Raw genomic sequence first — 12,475 nt, forward strand, 5'->3', positions numbered from 1 at the left:
CAAATTCAGCATCCTAAATTCTCAGGAACTATGGGATGAATGCATTGGTCCAGGAGAGGGTATCTCAGTGAATCACAACCACAGAATCTGCTGCAGCATCTGAGATTCGCTTTCCTTCCCAGGAAATGGGAATAACAATGGCTTACTGGCTGAGTATTGTGAAGGAAATGAGAGATTATAGGTTAAAAATCTCAGATCGTACTCAACAAATTTTAGTTTCTATCATCTTTATGTCGAGAGTTTCAAAAGTGATCGCGTTTCCCTCTTTGCCTTGGCCGGTCAGGAGCTTATAGTTTCATCTGATGCTCAGTCACAGCAGAGGTATTTCTCATTCCCATTCTCTTCCTCTTTCCTTGGTCCTGCTTTCTTCTTTTCTCTTTAAATAACTTGGAATAGAATCCCTTTGTTGCAAGCTCTTTGAACTGGAATCATGTCTGCAAAGTGGTAGAGGATAAATAAACACATAGGAGAGAAAGGTGCTGCTCTGAAGACAGTTCATTTTCCAAGAAGTGGCAGTGCCTCACCTGCAATTCGGCCCCAGCACCTTGCTAAGCCAAGCCAAGTACTTCCCTACTGGTTTTTAAATTTTTTTTTGGTACCTGCCAGCCAGCCAGCACCTAGGCATGGGAATCCCTTCACTTAGAGGGTGCCTTACAGCTCTGACAGGTTGGAAAAATACAAAAAGGGGGGATGGGGTGGGGGTGAGTTAGTGTTACCAGGCATTCCTATCAGTTAAAGACATTGTCCTCTTTCTGGAAGGCTCCCTCCATTTACCCCCTGATGGCTCAGTTAGTAGTTCCATCCAACTATTGGAATTGAGCCATTTAGGGGACAGAATGGGGTACCTATGGTCCAGATACTGTGACTGAGTTGGTTTCTCCCTCTCCAGGCTACCCACTGGGTTTGTCTCTCACCACAAGGCATTTGGGGGACTTAGCCATGGAGCGAGTAGGCTCCGGGTGTGTCCGGTTGGGTCTTCTGCCTTGAGATCCCTTCACTGACTCCAGGATAATTCTCATAAGCAGCCACCCCTCTTTGTTCCCTCCCTCCATAGGAGACCTCAGAGTACCAGTGGGGAACCATGCCTCCGATTCTTGTTTCCAGACCGGGATAGAAGATAAACCACACTCATGAATAACACTTCCCTGGAACTCACATCAGCACATCGACAGACACCCTTTTGCTGAATGATTTCACATGTCCCATTGTTCAGTTTCTTGCTCTGGACCTTTTCTCCAGCTCTTCTCGCATTTGTGGCTCTGTGTCAAGTTCAAGGTCTTGGGGTGTCCTGGATGAGGCTGGGGATTTTGCTCCCACATGTTGCTTCTTCGTGCAATCACATCATGGCCTAGTGAGAGTCAGCACATGAGCGTGTTCAGGGAAGATTTATCAGTTAGGGCTCAGCTTTGGGGTTTTGGGGAGCTTTGGCCAAGAAAGAGGCTGGAGTTGGGATGCCCAGCGTCCGGTCCTTGCCCTGCCTCCTGCTAGCTGGTAAATTGCCCCTTCTCTCCAAGCCCGGCTTCCTTCCCTAGAGAATGGGTGCAAGAACACATACTTTTAGGATCGTTGTGACAGCCAGTGAGCTAACATTTAGAAAGCTAGGGCCATCTAATATTTCCTGGTCACATGCCAGGCCATGTACTTGGCCAAGCACTTTATAACTATTATCTCATTTAATCCTCCACAACCCCCTAAAGAGTTGGTGTGATGACCTTCATTTTATAGAAGAGGAAATTCAAGGTTTCCAGGTCAATGATACAGCAGTAAGTGGCCTCTCTGATCCCAAATTTAGAGCTAGTAAGCACTGCACAGACTGGCCTGCAGCCCCAGCACAGGACCTAGTGCAGTACAGATATATGACACATCTTTGCTCTGTCTTTCCCGGCATATCCAATGCACTGAGAGAAAAATTGAAAATGATCGTTCACTGACCATATACTAAGCATGAAGTGTGAAATGCTTGGTACACCTTGCTCTGAATCTCACTCCGAAACAATGACACCATGACCTCCATTTTCCAAATGCAGAAGTGGAGGCTCAGAGGTGCAATAGTTTACCCAAGGTCACACAGCAAATAAAGAGTAGAGGTAAGGTTGACTGAGGCCTTCTGTTGGTTTCCATACCCCTGTTCCTACCTCCACGGTGTGCCGTCTGCCGATTAGGCTGTTTACGAAGTTGGTATCTCGGGTGTAAACCTTTCTCTGAACTGGCTCATATTGCTTCCTCATGCTTCTAGTGGGCCTAACACTCCTCTTCCTGGAGGCAAAACCTTCACTTTCTCTAAGTTCCCCAGAGAAAACATTTTTTAAAATAATGTTTTTAATGTTTTATTTATTTCTGAGAGAGAGAGCGAGAGAGAGCAGGGGAGGGTCAGAGAGAGAGGGAGACACAGAATCTGAAACAGGCTCCAGGCTCTGAGCTGTCAGCACAGAGCCTGACGTGGGGCTCGAATTCATGAACTATGAAATCATGACCTCAGCCGAAGTCAGATGCTTAACCAACTGAGCCACCCAGGCACTTCCCCACCCCACCCCCCGCCTCCAGAGAAGACATTTTTAAACAGGCCCTTGAAGAAGTCTGATGGTGACTAGGGTCACCCCGTGGCAGTGAGCGGCTGGTCTCTGATCCTTTTCTTGCAGCAGACTATTGAAGGGGGAGTCTTCTGGCCCCGGGGGTCTTGCCGTTCAGGAGGGGCACTGGGCAGAGGGCAGTGGTGACTCTGGAGCCCAGCAGAGCCACTGGAAACAAATCGTGGACTCCCCAGTTTTGCTGCGGGCAGCCCCAGTGCCTGGTCCCTGTTTGTACTGGTAATTTGGCGGGGGGGGGAACGCATGTAGGCGGCTCTCGGAGGGTTGGAGCTGTAGCCTTGAATTTAGGTTTCCTAAATCCACATCAACCTAGGAAACATTTACAGGAAAGAATGCTGCAGATGGATGTGTGTGTGTGTGTGTGTGCATGCGCCCACATGTGTAAAAGAGAGGCCAGTAGCCACTGACAGACAGAACAGGGAGAGATAATGAGAGACGGCAAAAAAGAAAGACAAAGGAAGAAAGGGAGAGGGAGAGGCGGAAGTCCAAAGACACGTACGTAACAGCAGCAGATGAAGCCACAAGAGAGGACGGAGAGGGGCGGCAGAGATGCGCGGGAAGGGAGGGAAACAGACAGATGTGTAAAAAGATCATCCATTGGGCAAGTGCTTGCTGAGCACCTACTATGTGCCAGGCCTTGTCGTAGGCTCTGGGAATTTGACAGTGGACAAAACAGACAAAATCCTTGACCTCAGGTACCTCTTAGGTGGGAGAACAGAGACACCCAGAAAGATAGGTAAAGAAAAGAAAAGAAAACCCAGAGAGGCCCATAGAAAGGGACAGAGAATGAACTGTATGGAGCGATTCAGAGACAGAGATGGGCCAAGACATGGAGACAGAAGAGGTAGGAACAGATAGGGGTACAGAGGCAGAGTAATGAACTGCTAGATGGAGCAGACGAGAAGGTGGAGACCTGGATCACAAGCAGGCAGATGGCGTTCAGGGTCAGAGAGGCAGAGCCCGGGGGACACTGCAGAGAGAAGTCCCTTGCTCTGTGCCAGATCAGCGCCCGTGGGTGACCTGTGTCCTCCCATTCCCTCCTCCCAACATCCTCTGAGGCAGGACCCCAGCCCTCACTGACCAAGGAGAAGGTTCCCTTGGAAGAGGGGCTGACCACCCCCACCCCTGTGCCCATTGTTCTGGGCTGCCCTTGCATTGAGCTGGCGGGATCCTGAGGTGCCCGACGGGTGTGGGCTGACTTCTGGCACTTTCTCCCCTTTAGATGGACGGGTGGGTGAACTGAGGCCCTGGCTAATGGGTCAGGATGGCTGTGGGGGCTCCGGGGTTGGGGCAGCACCAGATGAAGGCCGAATCACTGATCCAGAAGCCGGGGCTCTGTGTTCTAGCCTTGACTTTGCCTTCCCCACACAGGGAGGTGTGTGTGTGGGGGGGATGCTCTGTAAGGTCCCTTTGGCCCCCACAGTTGTGAAGTCTACGAGTCACGTGAGAGTAAGTTTTGGAAGAGACTCATGTTTGAAAGCTGGGACTTTGATGGTTGCCGATGTCTGTTTCCGTGGAAACAGGGCTCCGAATCGGAGAATGAGCCAGTGAGCTCTGCTCTGGGTGCCCCAGATAGCTGGGGGAGAGGGTTGCGCCCACGCCTCCTCCCCTGGTGGCCTCAGAGGGTGGCTAGAGAGGAGGTTTGGAACCCAGGGCCCCCAGGGACACAGCTGACATTTATTGAGCACTCGGTGCCAGCCCAGCACAGTGTCCGGCACTTGGGAGGGAGAGAGGCGATGGCCCCCCACCGAGAAAGATTTGCTAGCTCCACAGCACCCACCCTTAGGCTAGATGTACTCTGTCCCAGGTGGACCCTCTGTTACTCAACACGCATAGAAGCTAGGTACCGGGCAACACAGACGTGAACAAGGCACAGCCCTGCCTTCCCTCTGGGCCCATGGGTGCCCACGACGTCAGTGTGGAAGGGAGTGAGAAGCTCCCTGGTCTCCCTCTCCAGTCCCCATGCCATCCCCCGACCCCAACACCCATGCCTCATGCTGCTCTCTTGCCTGGGGTCTGCTCACCACTGCTGCTCTGTCCAGCAAATTCTTGCTCAACCCTCAAAGCCCCACCTCCAAGCTTACTTCCTCTGCAAAGGCCCCTCCCCCAGGCCATGAGCATCTTTTTTTTTTTAAATTATTTTTAAATGTTCTTTTATTTATTTCTGAGAGAGAGAGACAGCGTGAGCAAGGGAAAGTCAGAGAGAGAGGGAGATACAGATTCTGAAGCAGGCTCCAGGCTCTGAGCTGGCTGTCAGCACAGAGCCCGACGTGGGGCTCGAACCCACGAACTGTGAGATCATGACCTGAGCTGAAGTCGGATGCTTAACCAACTGAGCCCCCCAGGCGCCCCGGCCATGAGCATCTTGAGAGCACAGGCTGAGTCTCCCCATCTCTGTGTTCCCAGAGGGGAGTCAAGGCGTCCCTCCAGCTGTGCTAAGCCCCATCCCTTCCCCCTTAGGGAGAGACTTCGCTGTAACGTGGGCCTGGCCTGCAGCTCGTGCCTTTGGCCTCTCCCTCTCTACCCTCTCCTTCTGGTCACCATCCATACAGGTCCTAGTCCCTCTGTCTTCAACCCAAACATGGCAACGCTCCTTACCTCTGGAGCACTGGCCTGCCTCTTACCTCCTTCACAGCCCCACGTCACTAGAGAGTTGTCTGTATCTGCTGTCTCTGTCTCCCCTCCGACACCGCCACTGCTGTGATACGGCTTCTGGCCAGATTGCTCCCCCCCAAACTGCCATCACCCGCCAGTCATGGCTTCTGCAGAGCTCTCTGCTGCTTGACCGCTCTCTGGGATTCAACATCTTCCTTGAAGCACTGTGTTCCCTAGGCACCCCCTCCCCACATTTCCTCTCCACTGGCCCCCCCTCTGGACAGGCCTCCTCCGTCACTTCCATCAGCTCCTCCTCCATCAGATCTGTGGGTGCTCCTCAGAGCTCTGTCTTCCACCTTCTCCTTGAGAGTGCTCGTCCACTCCCATTACTGTCCAGGAAGGCCACCTCCTCCTAGCCACCCTCTCTGGCCCACTGGACCAGCCTAACACGCCTGCACTATGCCCACAGGGGCCTGTGCCCTCCGTGGTGACACTTGTCACGTTGTATCATAAGTACTGGGACACTTGTGCGTCTCCCCCTCAGGCTGCAAATCCCCCAGGAGCACGTCCATCCCCGGTTCTCAGGACGCTGGTGAGCAGCGAGCTACAAAGGCACACAGGAGCCAGATGGTGAAGGACCTTGAACTTTTTTTTTGCTAAGGACCTTGGGTTTCATCTTGTATGAGAAGGAGAGCCATCAAAGAGTTTTGAGCAAAATCATGCCATGGTCACATCTGTGCCTTAAACATGTCCCTCTGGCTGAGAAGAGAGGGTGGAGGGTTGGGGGAGAGGCTGAAGGCAGAGAGATCAGTTGGGCGTTAGGCAGTAATCCAGGGCTGGCCATTGATGAGCAAGGGGGTGGCCGGTGAACAGAATGTGGATGCTTATGGGCCGCCTGGCTGGCCCAGTCGGTGGAGCATGTGACTCTTGATCTCAGAGTTGTCAGTTCACGCCCCACATTGGATGTACAGGGTACCCAAAAATAAAATATGTTTTGAAAATGTGGGAGGCTTACTAGATCCCACTGACCAACTCAGGCGCTGGCAGAGGGGCCTGGGGATAAGGAAGAAAAGGAGCTGAGACCCACTCTTGGGTTTCTGGCCCAGGGAACTCGCTAGGTGCTGGTGCCTGGCAGAGAGATGAGGACTGGGTAGGAACTGGGTGGGGAGAAATAATGAGTCCAGTTCTGGACACTACTTTGAGTCACCTGGGAGACCTCCAGGCGGGAATGCCTTTTAACTGAACAGATGCGGGGCTGGTGCTGAGAAAGGTATATGGGCCAGTGGGGTGCATTCAGGAAACCATCATGGAGGCTCAGGTATGTCAATGCCATGGGCATGGCTGCACTTGCCCAAAGCAAAAGGGAAGGTCAAGGACAGGGGCTGAGAAAAGCTCATTCGTGGTAACTTGGGTAGCAGATCTCTGCCTCCCTTTCTGAGGGAGGCATCCATCTCCCGGCCCCATGGATGCTTGGGAAGAGGCGGACGCTTGTGTGGATGGACTTGGCGTCTAATGCTCTAAAAAAAACATGTCAGGCTGCTTCTGCCCTTCAGCCTGGGCTCCAGCGACGGAGAGCCAAGAGCAGACTCGAGCTGCACACTAAAGCAGAGCTGCTCAGACTGGCTGCAGACCTGTGAGTGAGAAATAAATGGCTTTTATCATCAGCCACTGACATGTTGGGGGCTGTTTGTTATGTAACGTTGTATCAGCAATAGCTTGCCCAATATAATTTTAAGATGAGGCTGGAAAATGAGAACCCTTTAAAGGATAACTGGAAGAACAGTGAGAGGGGAAGGAAGGAGATTGGGAGCTCTGGGGAGAGGGCTTCTGGAGCATCCTGAGGGCTGATGCTCTAAGGTCGGCGGGAGGCCGGTGGGGGGAGGGGGCATCCGTCCTGTTTGCACCACGCCTGCGTGTCTTCTTTCTTGAGTCGCCTTAGCTGCCTCACCAGGCTGGAATCTGAGTTCTCGATGTCGATGACTCCCCAGGCTCCATTTCAGGGCCAACTTCGCTCCGGAGCTCTGGACTTATCGTCTACCTGTCCCTGGATACCTCCATCTGGGCATCCAATGGGCTTTTCCAACCCAACATGTCCAAGACTGCCCTCTTCATACTTAACCACCCATAGACCTGCTTCCCTTCCTGAGGGCCCCCTGACTGGCAGCCCCCTCCCCCACGCCAGAAGCCTGGAAGTCTCCTTTAACACCCTCACAGGCCTTTAGCGACTGAGCCTGGGAAAGTCTCTTTCATCAGCTTCTCTCCATCTGGCCTGCCTCAGCACCTCTCACCACACCTGCAGCTGAGCCCTCTACTGCCCATGGGGCTCCCTTTTCCACAGTGGTCCCCTCAGAGCCCTCTTCCCAAAGCACAAAGAGGTCGTGCTTGGTTAGAGCCCCTGGCTGCAGGACAAGTCTCCCAAAGGCCCTGAATGGCCCAGCCCGAGTGAATAAATTCATCAACGCCGTTCACTCTGGCTGAAACATATTCCGCACCTGTCCCCCGAGCTCCCACTCAGTCCTCAGTTTAGACCTGGCCTGGTCCAGACAGCTTTCACGGTGCTCCCCACCACCTCCCACTCTCTCACCCCTCTGCACACTGGACAAGTTTAAATGCCCCCCCTTTTAGGTGCCCCTTTCAAAGCCCCATGACATCCTGTACTGGACCCCTCTTGTGCCCTCCCTCATAGCTCCTAGCTCAGTCTTTATCCTTTCTGTGTTTTTATGGTGGTAAAATGTAACATAACACTTTACCATTTTTACTACTTATAAGTGTGCAGTTTAGTGGCTTTACGTATATTCACAGTCTTGTGCTACCATCACTGCCACCCATCTCCAGAATGTCATTTCCCCAGACCCACACTCTACCCATTAAGCCAATAACTCGCATTCCCCTGGCCCTGCCCCACCCCGCCCATGGCAACCACCATTCTATCTTCTGTCCCTAAGAATTTACTCTAGGTACCATATAAAAGTGGCCTCATACGATTTGTCCTTTTGTGTCTACTTATTTCACTTAGCATGATGTCTTCAAGGTTCAATCATGTTGTAGCCAGAATGTCCTTCCTTATTCAAGGCTGAATGACATCCCTTTGTACGGATAGATCATATTTCGTTTTTCTTTAAAACATTTTTTTCACATTTATTTATTTTTGAGAGCCAGAGTGAGACAGAGTGCAAGTAGGGGAGGGGTAGTGAGAGAGGGAGATACAGAATCCCAAGCAGGCTCCAGGCTCTGAGCTGTCAGCACAGAGCCTGATGCAGGACTTGAACCCATGAACCATGAGATCATGACCTGAGGCGAAGCTGGACGCTCAACTGACTGAGCCACCCAGGCGCCTGCACATTTTGTTTTTCCATTCATCTCCTGATGGACATTTGGGTTGAGTCCACGTTTTGGCTATTGTGAGTAATGTTGCTATGACATTGGTGTACAGGGAGCTGTTTAAGTCCCTGCTTACAATTATTTTGGATGTATCCCTGGATATGGAATTGGTGGATCATATGATGGGTCCATGTTTAATTTTTTGAGGACCCTCCATACTGATTTCCAGAGTGGCCGCGCCATCCTACATTCCCAGCAACGGTGCACGAGTGCTCCAATTTCTCCTCATCCTCACCAACACTTGTTAGTTTCTTTCTTTCTTTTTTTCACTCTAGCGCCTGTTACAAAGAGTGTGAAAGTGGTCAGGACACTTTTGACTCCAGCCGTTGCCACAGTAACCAAAACCAGCGTCTCCTCTCCTGTGCAGGAGCTCTAGTTTTCTGCCTTGGGGGTTTTCTGACACCCTGGCAAGGGACACCTGCAGAATCGCTGGGCTTTCTGCTCCTGTCACAAGGACTCCACCTGATGGGGCTCCTCCCTGCCGCAGAGACTTCCCTTCCCTACCTGGAAGATTCTTCCTTTGTGTGGGTAACTCTCTCACATCCTTTGGAACTCAAATGTCACCTACACAGAGAAGCCCTCCCTGATCACCACCCCTCCCCTCAATGGGATCAAATTCTGTTATTTGCTCTTATACATCCTCTACTTGGCACAGCTTGTCACCACATACTATCTGTGTGCCTACTGAATTAACCCTTATCTTGCTTGCTGGGCTGTAAGCTCCAAGCGGAAGGAGAATGTGATTGTCTTGTTCTCACTGCATTCTCAGCATCTACCGTGCACAACGCACAGCCCATACCAGATGTTCAGAAAGTCTTTGTTAAATTAATTATTTTACTCAGCATTTACCATATTTTTGTCGAGTACCTGTTCTAGAAGGGGGATAAAACTCCCACATAGCTTAAATTCTAATGAAGGAATAAGGTACAAAAAAACCCCAAAGAAACATACACTATGTTAGGTGGTGACCGTTGCTATGGAGAAAAACAGAACAGGATGTGGGGGGTAGGTGCCATTCCATAGAGGCTCGGTGGGGAGGGCTCCGGCTGTGTTCCAATCAGGGATCTGGACTGAGTGAAGGATGTGCGAAGCCTTGGTCTGGAAGAAGGTGCCCCAGGCGTGGGGCGTAGAGAAACATGTGGCAGTCGAGTGCACACAGAGTGGTGGCCCGAGGCCAATGGAGGATGCAAAGGGGTAACCGCGCCCTGGCACTGGACACCACGGAAGGCTTCATGGAGGGCGGTGTGGGGGCCAGGACAGCCTGGAGATGAGGCTGGGGAGACGCAGCAGGAACCTGGGAAGATCACAGCGGTACAGGGAAGGCACTGCTTACCCCTGGCCGGACCTCGCCTTGTATTTCTTTGTACTTTCCAGAGTCCTTGGCTCAGTGCTGAGCGCTTAGTAGGTGCTTTCTAGATAGAATTCACTTATTCATGAGAACGTCCCAAACCACTCTGCTATGACACCCTCGGCACAGGTGTGTGTCCATCAGGAGATGTCTCAAAACACGTGCGATTTTCAACCAAAATTTGCTGTCTTCCTTAGCACCTCTCTGTTTGCTGGCTCTGCTGTGCTAATAACATCAGGAGTAATCATCTTTTTTCAATTTACAGAGCATTTCTCCAATGACTATCTCTGCTGCTCCTCCAAACAGCCTTCAAAGCAGCGGTGCTCCACTGTCTGGAGGTGTTGAGGAGCGCGGGCTGGGCGGGCAGTGACTGACAGCTGGCACCTGTGCCCCAGGGTGCCCGCACTGCATCTTCCTGCTTGCCCTGGACACAGACACTAACATTTTCCCTTTCACGGGCTCACACAGGGGAGGCCACCCCTGAGCCAGGTCCAAGCCAGGTCCCTGGATGCCCCTCTCTTGGAGGTTCCTGATCTCTTTGGGGAAACTTCTGCTAACACCAGGGCTGACCAACCTGGGCCTGAGCCCCTTGCAGCTCGAGGTTTGGGCCAGAGGCGCCTCCACTCAATTCTAGGACCCACTGTGCTGCGGGCAGGAGGGGGATGGGCCGCAAGCTCAGTGACCATTCAAACAGCCCCCAGAGGGGAGCCCCAACCTCCTAGCAGCTGTAAGGGACACTGAAAAAGCGCTTCTAACGAGGGAGAGGTAAGAAGATCCTGGGACATCCATGGCAGGCACAACTCCGTGTCGAGCCCACAGGCCTGAAGTCTTGTTTCTTTAACTGCCACCTTCTGGAGGCCTGGCCACTGCCAAGCTGATCTCAGAGCCCAGGATTTCTGTCCGCCACTTTCTGGCAGCTGAGTGAAGGAGCGGCCATTCTAGCCTAAGCTTGGAGCTGACCCCTCCTTCTCCTCTCCCACTTCACCTGCTGCTTTCCCCCCACTCTGGCCACTCAGCTATGTGGGGCTTCTTTTACCACAGTTGCTGGGCTCTGGAGGTCCACAGGTGAATGACCATCATTCCCTGACCAGGAAGACCTTAACGTTCCCGTGAGGGAGATGCGCTCACGTCCACACCTATGCAGTGTGGCCGACTACAGTCAGTCATGTGGGAGGTACAGGGGCCACCAGGGGCCACCTGGCCCAGTCTGGGAGCTCAGAGAGGGCTTCCCGGGAAGGCTTCCTGGAGGAGGTGTCACCTGCCCACGCTGGATTTTAGGAGAGTTAGTCGGAGTCTTTCCCAGAAAGAGGCTTTTGGACGGAGGATTTCCCAATACTGTAAGGTCTGCAGAGTGAGGATTTGTGTTTGGTTTATTGCCCAGTACCTGGAACGGTGCTTGGTACATAGTAGATGCTCAAGAGACATGTACTAGAAGAAAGAAAAAAAAAAGAAAGAGAGGGAAGGATAGAGACAGGGGGGAAGAAAGAAAGAATGAGTATAGGGTGGATGTGTGCAATGACCTGGTGCATTCTGGGAACACAAAGTATAGTAGTTCCAGGATGCTGTAGGTTAGGTGGGTGGGGCTGGGAGAGGGGCCTTATCTAATCCTATTGTTGGTGGTATCCCTTTCTTATCTCCCCCCTGGACCCAGAGATACTTTGAGGATAAGATCATTTTTTCCTCTCCTGGCTCCCTAGCCCCCAGGTGTGTGTACTGAATGTCAATGTGCTCACAGGTATCGAACTCGGGTGGTGGAGACACACGGATGACTCAGAGTTAGTTCCTCTCCCTGCCAGGTCTGGCACAGGAGACAGACAGTAAACAACTGGCGACAACAATAGGCAGAATGAATGGACAGCCGCTATGGAGGTTCAAGCAGAAATGAGATCAAGCAGAGGGAGAGATGAGTTTTGCTCCAGGAATGAAAAGCAAAGAGGTTTTGGAGGAGAAGATGCCATAGGAGATGTTGGTCCTCAGGAGTGGTCAAAGGGAGGTTTTGGGGTGGGAGGCATTCTAGTTAGAGACACCAGGCCCAAAGCTGTGGTCTGGGGAGGGAGGGGCTGGGGGTGCAGCGGGGAAAGGGAGGCTGGGGTTTTGAACGCTGTTCTTGGGTGTTTGGCCTGGCTTCTGATCTGGCCACATCTTGGATCACTGTGCCAGCAGCTGCACACCTGGCTGGGGTTTGCTGAGTGGTTCTGCTTCCCAGGGGCTCATCAGCTCCCTTCTCTTCGGCAGGCTGGGGGGCTCCCTACTCTGTGCAGGTCCTCCTGCTGTCTGCTTTAGCTCCGCCACAAACCTACCGATACGGGGCCTCATTCTGCGGGAAGCCCTAGCGAAGGGCAGCCCACAAGGACAGAGTGTCGGGTACAGGTTCCCTGGGCAACACTACTCTTGCCACACAGGCTCCGGAAGAAGGGGCTTGTCCTTTTGTCAGGGTGGGGGGTGGGGAAAGAACACTACAGAAGGGAAATTAGCATCGCAGAACGAGAATTTAGCATCTCAAGAGACTTTAAAGATCTCCTAACCCTCCTTTCCCATTTGACAGATGAGGAAAACGTTGCCC

The sequence above is a fragment of the Hyaena hyaena genome, unplaced genomic scaffold, assembly GCF_003009895.1.
Source record: "Hyaena hyaena isolate Hyena2069 unplaced genomic scaffold, ASM300989v1 scaffold_5, whole genome shotgun sequence".
Lineage (NCBI taxonomy): Eukaryota > Metazoa > Chordata > Mammalia > Carnivora > Hyaenidae > Hyaena > Hyaena hyaena.